The following is a 12690-nucleotide window of genomic DNA, read 5'->3' as shown; positions in this document are numbered from 1 at the left end:
TTTAATCAATTTTACAGTGATAATCATTGTGATGCTGATCCATGGAATAGACAAAAAAAAGAGGGCGAAAATCCAAGAAACCTGTCAAAAAAAGATGAACTACTCAAGATAAGATACAGTCAATGTGAACTTTAAAAACTCAAAATTCACAGCGTGATAATAAAAAAAAATGGAAATGTTGTACCAACAGTGGGTATCATTGCTGCTGAACGATCTGCAATGACTGGATCAGTGAGGCGTGCATTGTTGGATTAAAAATATTTACCTTAAACACGGTTTATCTATAAATTTAAAAAGGGAATATGTCATTGTCCCAGCTGAGCAATGTCCCAATTGATCAATGTCCCATTTTTTATTGTCCCAGTCAGCGAAAATCAAACTAGCGGTCTCTGGTAATTAAAAAAATAACTATAAAAATTTAATTTTCGTTACCGGAGAAATTTTTTTTACAGATGGCGCTGATTTGCGGAAAAATGAAAATATTGAAATAAATATATCTGAGTGATTTTCTTCATAGCTTTTGACTTTTAATACTGGTGCTTGAAACTTTTAGAGGTATCCACAGTACACTGGTACTTTGGACGAACTTCGAATGTTTATTCCAGGTCTTTCCCTCCATAGGTTTTTATTGTAATTACTACCAGTGGATTTTTTAATCAACCCTAAATGCACCGACGACCTTTTCGCATTGATACCTCTACACCAGGTCCTTGCCTCCATGGGTTTTTGTTTTAAATACTACCGGTGGATTTCTTAATCAACCCTAAATGTACCAACGACCTTAACGAGTTAATACGTTAACTCGAGGTGCTTACCTTCATAGGTTTTTATTTTAAATACTACTAGTGGCTTTCTTAATCAACCCCAAATGTACCAACGACCTTACTGAATTGATACCTCCACTCCAGATCTTTGCCTCCATAGGTTTTTATTTTTAATACTACAGGTGGATTTCTTAATCAACCCTAAATGTACCAATGACCTTACCGAATTGATACCTCCATTCTAGGTCTTTGCCTCCATAGGTTTTTATTTTAAATACTACAGGTGGATTTTTTAATCAACCCTAAATCTACCAATGACCTAACTAAATTGATACCTCCACTCCAGGTCTTTGTTTCCATAGGTTTTTATTTTTAATACTACAGGTGGATTTTTTAATCAACCCTAAATCTACCAATGACCTTACCAAATTGATACCTCCACTCCAGGTCTTTGCCTCCATAGGTTTTTATTTTAAATACTACAGGTGGATTTCTTAATCAACCCTAAATGTACCAACGACCTTACCGAGTTAATACGTTAACTCCAGGTGCTTACCTTCATAGGTTTTTATTTTAAATACTACTAGTGGCTTTCTTAATCAACCCCAAATGTACCAACGACCTTACTGAATTGATACCTCTACTCCAGATCTTTGCCTCCATAGGTTTTTATTATAAATACTACAGTTGGATTTATTAATCAACCCTAAATGTACCAACGACCTTACCGAATTGATATCTCCATTCCAGGTCTTTGCCTCCATAGGTTTTGTCACGGTGTTTACACGCCGTGGCATTTCCCGCCGGGCTTGAGCACACTGGTGTGGGAGGCTCCGCTAGATGGCGGCACCTCCCGGGCTAATAAATTAAAATTTATTAGAAATAAGATTTAGTTTTAAGTTTATAGCATTTACGTGTATTTCATTTCAGCCCAAAACGCGATCAAGGTGATTGCCGGCGACTGAAATTACTAGTCGACAAATTTAATTATGTAGTTTAAATAATTAATTTATTTAATTAAATTAATTTATAAAATGTGCGGGGCCCAAGTAGACGGTCGACGGGCCTGAAGATGCCTGAGGTCCCCAATTTGGAGCACACGAGCCTGAAGCTCGGCTCAAATTTATGCATAAAACTCACGTTGGGGTATTTGTCGTACGATTATTTAAATAATGGTTATAATTGTTGTTAAATTGATATTTCATGCGGGTGCCGGCTCGATTCATGCCCTAAAAGAGAATCATTTGTCACGCGGTGGAATTGGATTTTTGAAAATAATACTGGCAATAGCCGAGGTGATTGAAAGTCCCTCGAGATGGCAGGTCAGTATCTGCAACTGGTTGCATGCTGCCGGAAAAAGAAAACAGTCACAGGCGTGAAACTGGATAGAGTGCATCGGTGTGTTCAAGCCAGTGCATAGTCTCATTTCATTAATAAAGCAATTGCTCATAAATATTTATTGGTTCCACCGAAATTGTTTGACCTGGTGATTGAACGTAATTTGGTAAGTCCTTGATAATTTTCCACCGTGGTGACTGTTGAGATTCTCCTGGGCAAGATCCAGCGCCGGTTTCCCACGTGAGGCGGCCATTTTGGCCACGTGGCTAATTGATAATAAATTAATTGCAGTGAACTGTTTGATAATAAGATTGAATTCATTAATAACCAAACGTGGGTTAAATCGTTGAGAAACTAAATATAGGCCTCTCGGGGGAAATTTGCGGCGGTTAATCACCTGATCGCGTCCTGTGGCTCGTGCCGAAATTTTATTGCGCACTTACTAAGATCAAAATTTAATTATGCGATAATTTTATGATTACTTTTCTGTATAATTATTATCATTATTGTTGTTCATGCTTTGCGACTAATTTTGTTTGAAGTCGGCTGAGATAATTCGCGGCCAACATTATTTTGTTGTAATTACTAGTAATTTTTGGAAATTATAATTTAGCTTATAATTAGCGAAGCAAATCTTATTTTGCAATATTTATAGAAATTATTTCGCATTATTTGCATTTATCGTTTTGCGTTGTTTATAAATAATTATTTGCAACAGTTATAAATATTAGTTTGCATTATTTACATTTATTATTTTGCGTTATTCATAAATAGTTATATGCAATATTTATAAATATTAGTTTGCATTATTTACATTTATTATTTTGCGTTATTCATAAATAGTTATATGCAATATTTATAAATCTTAGTTTGCATTATTTACACTTATTATTTTGCGTTATTTGTAAATGATTAGTTGCAATATTTGTAAGGATTGTTTTGCATTTTTATAAATAATATCATATTCGATATCATTTAAACTTGACCATTGTTATAATTATTTTTGCGATTATTGTTATATCCGAAGGCAGACATAACGCATTTGAGATTAACAAAAGTTAATTGTTGATTAAGATATTCAGAAAGAATTTATTTGTATACAGAAATAGGAATAAGTCGGCCTGCGAGGATCTCAACAATCTCGACCTCTGAGGCCGTAATTAAAATAAACTTATCTATGAAAATTTATTTAGTTAATTAATCTGATAATTTTTCAAATTACTTCCTTTCTGCTAACTCTCACTTTCCTGTATCTCTCCTAATACTTATTCGCCTTATGCTAAGTACTCGATATAAAATATTACTCTGCCGTCTATTATCTATTATTACATTCATTTGATCTCAATATTAGCTTTAACTATTTCGTGACTTATTTTTCATTCCCATCCTTTCGAGTTGTTAATTGATCGTCCGGTAAGGCCCTTGGCACTTTATCATTTTGGTAATTTTTATACAAAATTACCTGGCGCCCCTCATCGTGCACTAACCCATCCTGGGTAGTCTCGGGTTCATTTTGTTAATTTGTCGATTAGGGGCGAGCGTGGAAAACCGTACCCAGCCGGTATCTCCGCCTCCGGTGGGAATTCATTTGAAATTCAGGGGAAAGTTTTGTTACATGGCGCCCAACGTGGGGCCAGGGAGCCATTAATCGATCATTTATATATTTTTCGATACCCGGGCGATAATTGCGGGGAACGATTTGATTACAATTGAATGTGAATGAAATTTGAGCGTTCCGTATAGGTTATACGCGGGTTATGAGTGAGATGGATGATTATAGTTGGGATTATGACATTTCGGATGAGGAATTCGGGTCAATGGTAGATGAGTTACTAGGCGAAATGGACGAAACGCTGCTTCAAACTGAATCGTGGTTTACCACGACGCGAGTTGAGCGTCTCAGGGGTGGAGCAGATGACCCTGAGCTTGAGCTACCTCCGGCGACGCCAGGCGAGTCGATGTCAACAGTCCAGAATCCCCCGGTCCAGGACTTGAGAAGCGAGCTAGTCGCTGCGTCGAATAAAGAGGACCTCGAAGAAACTCTCCCACCGACGGAACTTACCTGGATCCTCGACCTGCCCATTGCTAACTTGAGGCTAATGATGGCCAGCTTTGGACTGTCGACCCTAGGTTCAGAGGATGTTCTCAAGAATCGTCTGAATCGGTACCATCAGACGCGTCTTCAGGTTCCCAATGTTCGATGGAATCCTGAAATCGACTGCATACCCGCCCACGCCGAAGTAATTCCAGAGTATTTGGAACCCGGTCCACTTCGCGTGTATTTAAGAGGCCGCGGGGTCTCGGACATTGGAGATGACGACACGCTAAGAAGGCGCATGCGTCGACTGCTATTTAAGGATGAAGGAAAAGACGTACCATGGGATCCGATCGTTGATGGAACCCCAGATCGTCTGCCTATCAATATTCAGGCACAGCCACGAGGTTCTCAGGGGGACATCCCGATCGTGACTTTGCACGATGACCCTGTTCAATCAGTCCCCGAGAACACCCGAACCAGCACCACGACAACAGAGGGTGGGCGAGGACCACTGACGTCTTCACGCCCTCTTCGAACAACTAAAATAAGATCGGCATATGCAGAGGCCGCCCTTGACCAGTACGCCACTCGTCGCGAGTTCTCAGAAGTCCTACAAATTTATGAAGATCGACTTTATTCAATTTTGAATAGCTGGCGGGCTGAATTAGCACCTATTCTTCCGTCTGCGTCGTCGCCAGTGGGCGCTAGCACGTCGGGGCCACCCATGCCGGACATAAGCGTAATTCCACATATTACTCGATCCTCCTCACTAGCGAGAACCACTGTTACGACCGTCACAGGCACTCGTCCAACGGCGAGGACGAGTCAGGCAAGCAATCCATGCCAAGTAGTGGTGGATGGAGCCACTGCACAAGCCCACGGTGGTCGCGCGGGTACTATCTCGCGTCCGGTAGTCCGTTTTCAGGACACCAGCCGAAGCTCGAGAGGTCGCGAGGGTCGCCATTCTTCGTCAGGCAGTGAATCTTATGATTCAGAAAGCTCGGAATATATGTCGACACACTGCTCTGACTGCTCGCGACACTCAAGTAGGCATCGATCGCCGTCGCGAGGGCGTGAACGCGATTATGGGGCTATTGCACGTAATTGGCAGCTAAAATTTTCGGGAGATTCCAGCATGACCAGCGATGAGTTCCTGCGAAGATTGGACGTAAAAATCCGAAGCGCCTCCATCCGTCAGCGCGATCGTTTATCTATTTAAAGAGATTAACAAAAGTTAATTGTTGATTAAGATATTCAGAAAGAATTTATTTGTATACAGAAATAGGAATAAGTCGGCCTGCGAGGATCTCAACAATCTCGACCTCTGAGGCCGTAATTAAAATAAACTTATCTATGAAAATTTATTTAGTTAATTAATCTGATAATTTTTCAAATTACTTCCTTTCTGCTAACTCTCACTTTCCTGTATCTCTCCTAATACTTATTCGCCTTATGCTAAGTACTCGATATAAAATATTACTCTGCCGTCTATTATCTATTATTACATTCATTTGATCTCAATATTAGCTTTAACTATTTCGTGACTTATTTTTCATTCCCATCCTTTCGAGTTGTTAATTGATCGTCCGGTAAGGCCCTTGGCACTTTATCATTTTGGTAATTTTTATACAAAATTACCTGGCGCCCTCATCGTGCACTAACCCATCCTGGGTAGTCTCGGGTTCATTTTGTTAATTTGTCGATTAGGGGCGAGCGTGGAAAACCGTACCCAGCCGGTATCTCCGCCTCCGGTGGGAATTCATTTGAAATTCAGGGGAAAGTTTTGTTACAGTTTTTATTTTAAATACTACAGGTAGATTTTTTAATCAACCCTAAATCTACCAATGATCTTACCAAATTGATACCTCCACTCCAGGTCTTTGTTTCCATAGGTTTTTATTATTAACACTACAGGTGGATTTCTTAATCAACCCTAAATGTACCAATGACCTTACCGAATTGATACCTCCATTCCAGGTCTTTGCCTCCATAGGTTTTTATTTTAAATACTACAGGTGGATTTTTTAATCAACCCTAAATCTACCAATGACCTTACTAAATTGATACCTCCACTCCAGGTCTTTGTCTCCATAGGTTTTGATTTTTAATACTACAGGTGGATTTCTTAATCAACCCTAAATGTACCATTGACCTTACCGAATTGATACCTCCATTCCAGGTCTTTGCCTCCATAGGTTTTTATTTTAAATACTACAGGTGGATTTCTCAATCAACCCTAAATCTACCAGTGACCTTACCAAATTGATACCTCCACTCCAGGTCTTTGCCTCCATAGGTTTTTATTTTAAATACTACAGGTGGATTTCTTAATCAACCCTCATATATATATATATATATATATATATATATATATATATATATATATATATATATATATATATATATATTTATTTATTTACCGAAGTCAAGTTTGAAGATACTATATTTATCATATGTGTCGTCTTAAAATTATTTAGATATGCCAATATTCGAAAAGTTTCAAAATTATAAAAACTTATATTTCTCACTTTCTAACTCGAATAACTTTGGAATGGTAAAACTTATTGAATCTCTGATAGTTGAATCTTTGTAAAGCACCCAGGTAAGCAGCATTGAGCGTGGTCGCACATCCAAGTAATAACCACGCTTAATGCTGCTTACCTGGGTGATCGCCCAAATCAAACGTGTGCCGCTCGGCTAACTCTGCCACTTACATAAAAGTAAAATTCCAAATATAAACCTGCAGGGAAAAAACAAAATGAAAACAATATACGTAATGTAATCCTGAATTTTCAACATCTTAACTTCAATAAATTTAAACTAAAACTTACTATAAACATAATAATTAATAGGATGAAGTATCAGAAACACTTGAAGTAGACGTATGAACTCGGTCAAGTCGTCAATATATTTGGAGTTCATTAAGAAATTAATCTATATTATTTAAAATGGGAACCTATCAAAATAGACACATGGAGTAAACGTATCAGTTTCATTAGTGCATTTACGGTTGGTTAACAAAATCACCGGTAGTATTTAAAAAAAGTGCCATTCGACAGCCGAAATGGAAGTAGATTTCATTATAAATAAAAATGAGTGCAACAGCAAATTTCATATTTAGCATAGCGGAATAGGACTTACTTTTAAGACTACACATATGATATGGTACTCAAATTGAAGCTTATTTAAAGAGCTTTAAGATTCAACTAACAGAGATTCAATAAGTTTTACCATTCCAAAGTTATTCGAGTTAGAAAGTGAGAAATATAAGTTTTTATAATTTTGAAACTTTTCGAATATTGGCATATCTAAATAATTTTAAGACGACACATATGATATATATAGTATCTTCAAACTTGACTTCGGTAAATAAATAAATAAATATATATATATATATATATATATATATATATATATATATATATATATATATATATGAGGGTCGATTAAGAAAACCACCAGTAGTATTTAAAATAAAAACCTATGGCGACTAAGACCTGGAGTGGAGGTATCAATTAGGTAAGGTCATTGGTAGATTTAGGGTTGATTAAGAAATCCACCTGTAGTATTTAAAATAAAAACCTATGGAGGCAAAGACCTGGAGTGGAGGTATCAATTTGGTAAGGTCACTGGTAGATTTAGGGTTGATTGAGAAATCTACCTGTAGTATTTAAAATAAAAACCTATGGAGGCAAAGACCTGGAATGGAGGTATCAATTCGGTAAGGTCGTTGGTACATTTAGGGTTGATTAAGAAATCCACCTGTAGTATTTATAATAAAAACCTATGGAGGCAAAGATCTGGAGTGGAGGTATCAATTCAGTAAGGTCGTTGGTACATTTGGGGTTGATTAAGAAAGCCACTAGTAGTATTTAAAATAAAAACCTATGAAGGTAAGCACCTCGAGTTAACGTATTAACTCGGTAAGGTCGTTGGTACATTTAGGGTTGATTAAGAAATCCACCGGTAGTATTTAAAACAAAAACCCATGGAGGCAAGGACCTGGTGTAGAGGTATCAATTCGTTAAGGTCCTTGGTGCGTTTAGGGTTGATTAAAAAATCCACTGGTAGTAATTACAATAAAAACCTATGGAGGGAAAGACCTGGAATAAACATTCGAAGTTCGTCCAAAGTACCAGTGTACTGTGGATACCTCTAAAAGTTTCAAGCACCAGTATTAAAAGTCAAAAGCTATGAAGAAAATCACTCAGATATATTTATTTCAATATTTTCATTTTTCCGCAAATCAGCGCCATCTGTAAAAAAAATTTCTCCGATAACGAAAATTAAATTTTTATAGTTATTTTTTTAATTACCAGAGGCCGCTAGTTTGATTTTCGCTGACTGGGACAGTAAAAAATGGGACATTGATCAACTGGGACATTGCTCAGCTGGGACAATGACATATTCCCATTTAAAAAATATAACTTAAAAACCAAAATGTATAAAAAAGTGAAGACTAAAATAAAATAAAGTCGATGAAGAACAAAAGAAAACCTACATTTTAAATAAAACAGCATAAATCACTAAGCACGTAAATAAGTCATCAGTTTAAAAATAAAAAAAAATAATTTAATTATTTTAAATTAAACTTCGCAAAGGATTCTTTCAAAATGTGTACGTTAAAATACAATAATTTTTGTTTTTTAAATTTTAATATTATTTACTTATTATAATTTATTTTTTATTTACAGGGTCCAGAAAACAGGAAGAGATTTTAATTACAGCCCGTCTTCAAGTGCATGAAAAGATGTTCAAATCAACTAGCTGGGAGTATATAAATCTGTATGACCGTCAAGCGTGAGAGTAAGGGCCGTATTCATAGTCCGGTCTTAAGTTTGTACTTAAGCCTGTCTTCATGAAGACGGCCTTATCGGCTGTAAGTTATGATGTTTTCAGAGTCATTCTTTAAGATAAACTTGAGTAAGTAAAAAGTTTTAAGCAGGATCTTATTTTCAGTAAGATAAGCTTTAGTAAGACCCAACTTAAGACCAAGTCAACGCGTGTTCGTCAATTTCCGTGAAAATTCTTATGTTTCCAACAATCTCATTGGTTGAAAAGTACTTAAATTTTGACAATGAAGTTTTTTATTCAAAATTGTAAACAGATGTACAAATGTACCTTAGAAAATTGTAAGCCTCAAATTCAAGCCTCTAGTTCAACTAGAAAATTATTACCGCAAGATCAGAAGAAAATATGTCAAAAAAAGGAAAAAGTACTAATTTTACCGCTGTAGAAAAAATATTTTCTACAAATTTTAAAAAAAATTATGCCCAAGTAATTGAAAATAAAAAGAGTTATGCTGCTACATTAAGTGAAAAAAAAGAAGCATGGGATTTCATCGCAACCGACTTTAATTCATCTAGTATAATTACTGAAAGGGTAAAATTAAATTTTTAATATGACTCTAAAATTAACAGCCACTTGATCAGTTTTTAATTAAATTTTACAAATAAATTAGTTTTAGAAAGTTTTTCTTGAAAATTGGACTTGTAGTTTTTCAAATTTTCTACATCTCAAGCGTCACAAAAAAAAATGTTAACTTTTTGGTAGATTTCACTCAACAAGAAGTTAAAAAATTAATAATTGTCAACTTAAATTTAACAAAACATTAACAAAAAAAAATTTGTGCCGCTTGGGATGTGAAATTTTTTCGTTAATTGCGTTTTATTTTGATTTTTTCAAAGAGAAACAATTAAAAATTGTTAGTTATCTGTTAATTTCATCTTTATTTTTTTAATACATAGTATGCCGAATTTATAATAATTTTTAAAAATATTGCAGCGAAATGCAGATCAACTCAAAAAACTTTGGTCAAATCTAAAAACAAAACAACGGAATGCCCAATGAACACATGACTTCAATATGACGTCATTTATAAGTCATAGGAATGTCACAATATTTTACGTAAATATGACGTAAAATTGACCTGTCTTGTAATCCAATTATGATGTAAAAATATATGATATATTTTTGACATCATACTGATGTAAGTTTATTACTTCTCTATGATGTAACGGAAATGACTTAGATATTACGTACAACTGACATAATATATAAACTACAATATTGCGTAACATTAATGCCATCATTGTATGTCATAACGACGTAAGTTTAACATCATGCGTTTACATCAGTGATAAGTCACAGCTGTACGTAATCTTGACGTAAGTTTAACATCATGCGTTTACATCAGTGACAAATCACGGTTGTACGTAATCTTGACGTAAGATTAATATCATGTGTTTACATCAGTGACAAGTCACGGTCTTACGTAATACCGATACCATCTGTGAGTCATTATTTAACATCAATAATTTGTCACAATTGTACATAATACTGACGTAATTTGAAAGTCATTTTCTAAATCAGTGACAAACGATTATTTTCCATAATATTGATAAAATTTGGGGGATGTATTTTTTTAATATTATCGATTGATCAAAATTTATCAAATATAAAACTTCTTCAACAAGATGTCTAATTTACAATTAATCGTTAAATATTAGTGAAAATTGGTTTAAAATTTAGTAAGAATCAGGAAGAGGTAAACAGCTGATTTAAGCTGGTACCTTGCAAATTTAAGTCCGCTCTTAATAACAAAAATTTATAATTTATAATATTAATGAATATATCTAACATATTAGCAAATAACATACAAAATATTTTTCATTTACGTTTTTAAGAAAAAAACATACAAATTAAATACATGTGGGATATAAACTTTTTATATCTTTGCTTGTATGTTTCCATACACTGCAGAAAAAAAATCTTGACTCAAAGGTAAATTTCTTTGGACTAAGAATATATTAGAGATGACTGAAAATTTCGTGAATGAAGTCAAAATTTCTTGACACTAAAACACTTCTTGCTCCAATATAACTTCGGCCTCCGTCAAAATTTTCTTGGTGCAAGAAATACTTTTTTTTCGTTGCATATGTTTCTCACTTATATTTTTTCCATGAATTTAGGTACTTTTATCCATTGTAAAAATATTTTCGACCATTCAGTATAAATGATTTGGTGTGAAACTGATAACAAAATACCGAGTTCAATTTATGTGGCATGAACTCTAAATTTTTAAACCGTCAAGCGAGTAAACATATAATTTCTTATGATTTTGTGTCAAGAAATTAAATGTCAGTCATTTAAATATTGCACTATTACTTGAAAAATAATTTTCTGACATTGGTGTTGCTACTTATGAAACATTGTATTTGAAATAATTCAAACAGTTTCATGATTGTTATTGACGAGACTAATAGTATTTTACACAGTAAAAAATTTTGCGTCATTGCGTCAAAAACTTTAGTGTTAAAAATTTTTGTGTTAAATATTTAACTTTTTTAAGTGTAAATTTAACATTTATTGTGTTAAATCAACATAAAAAATGTTAAATATTTAACATAAAATTTTTAACAAAAAAATTTTTGAAACAATGACGCAAAATTTTTTTACTGTGTACATAAAGTTTCATAATGTTGTTAGTATGTTAAATTAAAGAAATTAAAATTTCGAAAAAAATTGAAATTAAAAATAAAAAGAAATATAGAAAAAATTGTATACTTAAAAGAGTTGAAATTAAAAAAATCTAAATTTTGTAAATTGAAATTTTGAAGAAGAAAAATCCAAATGAAAAATACTAAATTTTCTGTAAATATTAAATAAAAAATTCGAGTCTTGAGAAATCAATAAGTATTAAAAATATTCAAATGACACGGATACATCGTTTACTCTGAAAAATTTCACTCTGTGAAAGTTCTCTGTGTCCGCAGAGAGTCTAAAGTTCTCTGTGTCCGCTTTTAGACGAAAATTTTTGAAAGTGTAAGATTCAATCAATTCTTATGAAAATTTATAAATTGCCTATTCATTACCACAAGTTTCACTAAAGAGCCTTTTATAAGAGTTTTTACAAAGTTTTATAGAACTTTATAAAATTTCATGAGTTTAATGAAATTTTATAAAATTGTATAAATTATTAGACTTGAATTTTATACAATTCCAGCTCTTAAAATCCATTTAATCTCAGAAAAATTATGAAATAAGTATTTTTCGTCATGTAAGGCTTATCACATAAGTTATTTACTTCGTAACATGAACCGTTACTTGGACAAGTGAGCAGCGTTCCAGACTTCGATACATGAGGACCCAAGTTCGAGCCCAGCATATTTCAGGATTTTTTCATCAAGTATCAACATATAACTAGTGTTTCAAACTTTGTAATAAGTCCACAACACTATAATTAATTTCAAAATTGCCATCTTTTTATTTTTGAGAAATTTTTTTTTAATATTTTTTCTGAGGTACAATTCTTACATCACTTACATCACTTTTACGTCATAATGACATCATTATCATGATATAGACATCACAGGTATGTCATATTGACGTCATAAATGTCATTGAGACATAATATTGACGTCATGACTACGTCATATTTTTACGTCAGAATCTTACGTCAAGAAGTGTGAAATAATGAGTCATATATGACTCATTCGTGACTTGTATCTTACGTAAATCCTGACATAGCCCAATGTCATTTTGACGTCA

The 12690-nt window shown here is 34.0% G+C and overlaps 1 long non-coding RNA gene across 1 annotated transcript; it reads left to right on the top strand.

The window, feature by feature from the left end:
- Positions 1-9391: 9391 nt before the first annotated feature.
- Positions 9392-9967, top strand: LOC123268830. Its single transcript, XR_006510305.1, has 2 exons — positions 9392-9522; positions 9925-9967. It is a non-coding gene; the product is annotated as an uncharacterized LOC123268830 (long non-coding RNA).
- The last annotated feature ends 2723 nt before the right edge of the window (positions 9968-12690 follow it).

The sequence above is a fragment of the Cotesia glomerata genome, linkage group LG7 (genome assembly GCF_020080835.1).
Source record: "Cotesia glomerata isolate CgM1 linkage group LG7, MPM_Cglom_v2.3, whole genome shotgun sequence".
Classification (NCBI taxonomy): Eukaryota; Metazoa; Arthropoda; class Insecta; order Hymenoptera; family Braconidae; genus Cotesia; species Cotesia glomerata.
This window is presented reverse-complemented; position numbering and strand designations above follow the sequence as displayed.